The sequence below is a fragment of the Oratosquilla oratoria genome, chromosome 22, assembly GCF_046742065.1.
Source record: "Oratosquilla oratoria isolate Oo_2021 chromosome 22, ASM4674206v1, whole genome shotgun sequence".
Taxonomy (NCBI): domain Eukaryota; kingdom Metazoa; phylum Arthropoda; class Malacostraca; order Stomatopoda; family Squillidae; genus Oratosquilla; species Oratosquilla oratoria.
Genome location: NC_134798.1, coordinates 37,550,424 through 37,557,923, shown reverse-complemented (window position 1 = coordinate 37,557,923; position 7,500 = coordinate 37,550,424). Strand labels below are relative to the sequence as shown.

General features: G+C 40.4%; 1 protein-coding gene across 1 annotated transcript in view; it reads right to left on the bottom strand.

The window, feature by feature from the left end:
• Positions 1-7,500, bottom strand: part of cher (filamin A protein cher) — a 124,035-nt gene that overhangs the window by 115,774 nt on the left and 761 nt on the right. The gene's annotated exons all lie outside the window — the stretch shown is intronic.

Genomic DNA, 7,500 nt, shown 5'->3' with positions numbered 1-7,500 from the left:
CATACATATATATACATACATATATATATATATATATATACATATATACATACATATATACATACATATATACATACACATATTTATATATACACACATATTCTGGTTGAAATCAACTGCACTAGTTGCTTTAACAATCTTCAAGACTGTATTCTTTAATCTGGAGAATACTTTCCTATTAGCAACTGAGAGGGACTGGAAGTAGTCATTCATGACTCTCAAAAGAATATACGCAGTGTATGCCAACTGGTATAGTTTTGCATAGTAATAGTATTGAACAACAATTGACTCCACCGAAACTATAGTTTTTCGCCTCGTCGTGAGGCGTCTTCAGGGTGAGGACTGCTTTGTAGGATGCTCTGCTATATTGAAGGTCTTCCAACGAATAATGACCGCTGGTAGGATGGGCTGGCTTATAAGGCTCAGCCTGCCTAGCTCAGACGGAATACTGGCCTCTCATTGGCTGAGAGGGGCAGTATGAGATTTTGTCCGGGAGCCAAGGGGGTGGGATTTTGTACCAAGGAGGCCCCTTTCCTCTCCCATAAAGGGGAATTATTCAGACAAGTTGATGGAGTGGGGATGGGATCCCCACTTGGGGTACTTTTTGCTAATATGTATATGGCCCAGGTGGAAGAAAGGACTTTCAACAATAACCCCCCTCCAGGAATATATGCGAGATACATCGATGACATCTTCATCACCACTACTACCGACGAAGAGGTTCCTCACATGATTACTGCTCTTGAAGGTAATTCCAGCCTGACCTTCACCTGTGAACGCAGTGTAGAGGGGTGCCTCCCCTTCCTAGATGTGGACATCTCTAAACAAGAACAGGGCTTCAAGACTAAGGTATACACTAAAGCCACCAACGTGGGCCGCTGCCTCAATGCCAGGGGAGAATGTCCTGTTTCATACAAGATATCCGTGATATCTTCCTATGTGAAGAGGGCCCTTACCCACTGTAGTAGCTGGACTGAGATCCACAGAGAACTCGACCGTATCCGCCAGCTCCTCACCAACAACGGCTATGCAGACCATCTCATCGAGAAAGTCATACAGAAAAAACTGGACCAGTTTGCAGACCCGACCCAGTTGCCCACCCCTCCCAAGGAGAAAATCACCGTTTACCACCATAATTCTTTTCATGATCGGTACCGCGAGGAGTGTGATGCCCTTAGGAATATCATCAAGAGAGGAGTCACCCAAACTAACAGAAATGCCATCATAGACTTGAAAATATTCTGCAAACCTAACCTCATTAGTTCCCTGATAATGAGGAATAGCACGGCGCCCAGGGCCCCGAGTGAGGCTACCACCAATGTTGTATACAAATTTTCATGTCAGGAGGGCCGCTGCGACGGCTCCAGCACATACATGGGCAGGACCTCCTCTACACTGCGACGTCGCCTACAATTCCATAGAAACCAGGGATCAATTTCCCAGTATTTCACTGAAACACACAACATGAAGCCTCCTCTAAATAAACTGCTAGACCAAACGGAAATTCTTCACAAGGAGTCTGCCTTCAGGAAGCTGCAGATTGCAGAAGCAGCATCTATTACTTGCCAGCGCCCTACCATCAACATACAGCAAGCTGCCGATTTTGTTCTCCCTTCCGCGCGCCCTGTAAAGAATAACCCCCTCCAGGAACAACAAGCCCTTAGACAGCAGCAGCCCCGCGAACAAATGAAACATATCCAGCTAATTATTCAGCGTCTAGGACCAGTAACCAGAGCAGCAGCAACTCAGGCCAGAGCTTCTAGACAAAATCCCAACCCCTTGGCTCCCGGACAAAATCCCACCCTCTTGGCTCCCAGACCAAATCCCACCCTCTTGGCTCCTAGACAAAATCCCACCCTCTTGGCTCCCAGACAAAATCCCACCCCCTTGGCTCCCAGACAAAATCCCACCCCCTTGGCTCCCGGACAATATCTCATACTGCCCCTCTCAGCCAATGAGAGGCCAGTATTCCGTCTGAGCTAGGCAGGCTGAGCCTTATAAGCCAGCCCATCCTACCAGCGGTCATTATTCGTTGGAAGACCTTCAATATAGCAGAGCATCCTACAAAGCAGTCCTCACCCTGAAGACGCCTCACGACGAGGCGAAAAACTATAGTTTCGGTGGAGTCAATAGTTGTTCAATACTATTACTATGCAAAAATATACCAGTTGGCATACACTGCGTATATTCTTTTGAGTCATGAATGACTACTTCCAGTCCCTCTCAGTTGCTAATAGGAAAGTATTCTCCAGATTAAAGAATACAGTCTTGAAGATTGTTAAAGCAACTAGTGCAGTTGATTTCAACCAGAATTGCCTTGGAGAAAACCTGTGCCCCAGAAATACATATACATATATATACATATATATATACATACATTTATACATATATATATACATATATTTATACATATATATACATACATATACATATACACATATATATATACTTGTACCTTAACTTCATGTAAGCATTCTGCTGAAGAGGACTACAGATAGTAGTCGAAATATACAGTTTCCCTGTACTTTCCGTTATTATTTCTCCGATAGTGGATTTAAAGTGAACTTTTACAAATGTGTTATAACATACCAATTTCCTATTTATATATATATATATATATATATATATATATATATATATATATATATATATATCACTTAGACAAAATGTTGCTGTGGGTTCTTCGTGATTAATATATATATATATATATATATATATATATATTATATATATATATATATATCTATATCTATGATGTTGTGATGCATGAGGAATGGGCGGGGGGATGGGGGGTGAGGTAGTATGTGTGAGCAAAATTTGACGCAGCCCGAAGGGATTTCTCCCCGTCTTCTCCTTTTATGCATGGAGGGAAGGAGAGGGGGGGTCGCCGATTTAATGAAGCGGCCTTGCTGTGGATGCGCTGTGTCTTGTGACACTGCTTCTGACCCAGGGCAGTGGACAAGGTGCAGGGATGACCCGTCATCCAGGAGGTGCTAAGATAAGAGGGAGGGTGGAGGGGTGTGGAGTGCATTCAGGGATGCAATGGGTGGGAATGATTTTATGCCTTTTCCTTTTTGGCTACCTCCCTTGTAAGGGGGAAAAAGCCTTGGTATATATATGTATATATATATATGTGTGTGTATATATTATATATATATATATACATATTAATCACGAAGAACCCACAGCAACATTTTGTCTGATATTATATATATATATATATATATATATATATATATATATATATGTGTGTGTGTGTGTGTGTGTGTATAAAACGTGCGCAAGTTCAGATATCAAGAAATCTTATTTATTATGGCGAAACAAAACATGATTTCTTTGAGATAATTATCCTGCCATTAAACTTCAGAGTGAGCTTAACGGGTACAAATGTGTGTGTGTGTGTGTGTGTGTGCGTGTGTGTTTCTGCATGCGGGTGTCTGTGTATGTGTGTGTGTGTGATTCACCATAGTTTGTTCATGTACCGGACTTGTGGAGTGCTTTAATTCTTCCGGATGAGAGCTCAGAGCTTGTATTATATTATATTAATATATATATATATATATATATATATATATATATATATATAATATATATATATATATATATATATATATATATATATATATAATATATGTAGGAAGCTATGGCAATATTTTCACCTGACGCAAGCGCGCGCACACACACACATATACACACAAATGTAACTCTTTACACAAGGGGGCCAGTGATGATTAGAAGTGTTAGTAAGGCTTTCAAGGCAAGACGGGGCTCGATCACGGACTTGACGCGTTGGAGGTGAAGACGCGAACCATAACATTAGCAAAATTTGTCATGGTGTGTGTGTGGAGATACAGAGATTGATAGGGATAGAAAAAGCGAGATAGATAGGAATATATATATATATATATATATATATATATATATATATACTAGCCAAATTATCCGCGCGTTGCTGCGGGTAAATGACGATCATTTTAATTTTGACAGAATTTGTGGAGAAAAGTTACATGTTTCAATGCAACTCAATGGAAAAGGTAACAAATAAAATGTTGAGAAAATAAGAAAAAATAAATTTGAGGATGGAGACGCCCTTTGGAAATAAAATATACTCATCCAACTATCCTCGGTTATGGTGAATATATATGGTTTTGGGGGAGTTCGTGAACAGACAAAGGCTACTATTTTAATATAGTAGATACAAATGAAATATAGTTATCCAAGTACCTTGGGTTATAAGGTTTCGGAATATATATGGTTATAGGGGTCTATCTGCAAAAACCTAGTAGTTCGTGAATAATCCCTAACCTAACCATACGCCACCTAACTTTAACCCTTAGCCCTGACCAAATTTTTGTTTTTTGTTTTTTGGAAATGAAATATAGTTATCCAAGTACCTGGAGTGATAGGGTATCAGAATATATGGGGTTAAGCGGTTCTATCTCCAAAACCCTAGGAGTTCGTGAACAAACAGACAGACAAATGATAGTTATCCAAGTACCTTGGGTTATAAGGTTTCAGAATATATATGATTATAGGGGGTCTATCTGCAAAAACCTAGGAGTTCATGAATAATCCCTAACCTAACCATACCCCACCTAACTTCAACCCTTAACCTTAACCAAAATATATATATATTTTTAAAATTAAATATAGTTATCCAAGTACCTGGAATGATAGGGTATCAGAATATGTATGGTTATGGGAGTGTATCTCCAAAACCCTAGGAGTTCGTGAACAAACACAGAGGCTACTACTTTATTACATTATATATATATATATATATATATATATATATATAGAGAGAGAGAGAGAGAGAGAGAGAGAGAGAGAGAGAGAGAGAGAGAGAGAGAGAGAGAGAGAGAGGGGGGGGGAGACATGGATCGAGAGAGAGTCAGAGACAGATATGGGGGAGGGCAAGACAGAGTGTGGGGGAATGCAAACCAATGGGTTATTTAGTGCAGAGACGCGGCAGCATGCCCACTAAATAATCTAGCATCTCCCCGACATTTAGGGAACATAGATCATCGCACCTCCGCGCCTCATTTTTTTTTTTTTTTTTTTCAAAAGTTGGACACGAAAAGATGTCGGGAAACGGATTTGTCAAGGCAGATGTCTGCAAGCACGCTGCCAACCCCTCACACTCTAATTCCCGCTGAAGCGTCTGGCATAAAGCGGTTATGCAAATATTTCTCAGCAGTCTCGGAAACCCACTGTGATACGTCGATAACGCAGTGGTCTAGATGGAGCAACAAATCCCAATTTTATCCCTGGTTGACATCTATTTTTATTCATTATTTACAAGAGTCTCTAAATTCCTAACGCCAAAACATCCAAGAAAAGGTGAACTTTTATCTCCAACCGTACCTACACTGGGGTAGGCGAACCTTCAGAAGATACCAGAAAAGTATTTCAGGGGGCACATCCTCAATTGCTTCACCTTCGCTCACGCTTTTCAAAGAACCTTTCCGACAGAGCCTTTTCTCCTTCTGTACCTGTTGGCATTTTTTTCTGTTGAACTGACTGCCACCAGCGAAGGGTTTGTACGAGTCTTTATTAAATCCTTTCATATCGGATGGTACACTACCTACCGCCAGGCTATTTTCAAAGGATTTAAGTTTTCTAATATAATCTAACAAGACATTCCTTATCTCCTGGGGGAAAAAATGTAGTTTTGGGTATACGCCTAAAGTTTACCACGTGTATTGGGTGATTGAGGACACGTGGAGCCCTAAAGAACTTTACAGGTTCACACCCCTTTGTTGTGTTCGCGACAGAGCAAACGGAACGAAATCAGGGGCATTTGAACCCTAGACTACCGTGAACATTCCCATCTAAAACACTCGATATATTGTACCTGGTTTTTAAAGACGCGTTCATGACATCAATTAAAGAACAGTAACTTGGACTCTGGCATCGAGTATATTTGAAGGATGAAGAAATATAGATAGGGTGTTATCAAGTCTTAGTCCAGGTTTAATTTGGAGCGTTTCTGTTTTAAAAGGTAATGGGTTACTACTTGTGCCCAAATCTCTTTCCATTCATACTGAGGTCGAGTGCAGGAAAAAGATTAATAAAGTAAACAAATACCCGAACAGTAAAATAAAACAAGCAAACCATGAAAGCCAACTGACAGATGTTACGACACATTGCTAAGGTGTTCATCCAACAATCTTAAAACTTCAAAGTGTGTTATATGTAGTTGCCTCTGGGCGAAGTTGAGCCGTACAATGGGAACACAAGGCTATGGGAGGTAACAAAGGTGGAGGTTCGGGGGGGGGGGGTCATCCTTTGGTGTGAAGTCATACTCAACTAAAGACTCGTTCTGGAGGCTTCGCCACAAAGACTCCTGTACAATTACACAGTTTAGCCAAATAGGCCTATTTATTACATGATAAAATGGGAATGAGTAATCATGTAAGTATAGGCCTACATGTCTGTGCAAATATATCCACAAGTAATAGTTCCTATCTGTATTTAGGTAGGAAATACGCATGGACTAGTGCGCGAGTGTCAATGACAGTTTCAACTTAGTCTACACTGGATATTCGTGAGGAATATATCCATTAAAAGAAATACAACCTCTTTGAATCACTGACGTAGACTTTTCTTCTAGCTGACATTTTTATTCCTCTGAGGTCGGATCCTCGGGAAGTAGAGGGAAGCGGTGTAAATGGGTCTTCAATCGGCAGAGATTATCTTCTCTAAAGATCTCGATTTCATACTTCATATTTCTACCTGTTACAAATCTTAAGTCATACGATTTCCAATTGGTCTTTCCACTTTCAATTATACATTTCAAGGATGCTGATCATGCTATTAAAGTAATTTGTGTTTCCTATTTAATCTTTGAAGTTTTACTTCACAACTTCACAACTTCTACGGTCAGCCTGAAGAATAAAAAACCTATGAAGTCTATCAATAGGATGAAGTGGTTAAGTCGAACTCAGGTTCTTCCGCAACGAAGGACAGAGTTCATCGCGCCCGTCATGACACTCCGCAGTCAACTTCCGGGTTGCCAATGAACAGAAAATAAAATGACAATAGACAAGAGGCCTAGTTCATAAACTGTCTCAGCCGACAATTGCAGTTTTGGTTAAAAGCGAAAAATTTCGAAAGTTTCGATTGTGCTGGAAAATTTCTATCTCCCTCAGCTGAATAAAATCGACAGTCGGCAGCCAATAAAAATCACAAGTCGTGAATTGTCTAATACCTCAGAAAAACATTACGTTCAGAATGAATATATCACAGCAAAAACCCAAAACGTTATCTAACTCATCAAAGGGCTGAAGTATTTTAAGGATTTCATTCCAGCTAAGGGAAGGTGATCTTGTATAACTCCGGGGCAACCGCAGCCTGAACGGGGTCAATCGATTGAAACCCTTTTCAAGCCAATGTTCAGCCAAGAGGCTGCAAAGAATCGCCTACCCATAGCAGAAACAAAGACCACAACGCTGCTGACGGCGTTAAAATCAGGATGAGATTTCACTTTTGTCTACATTA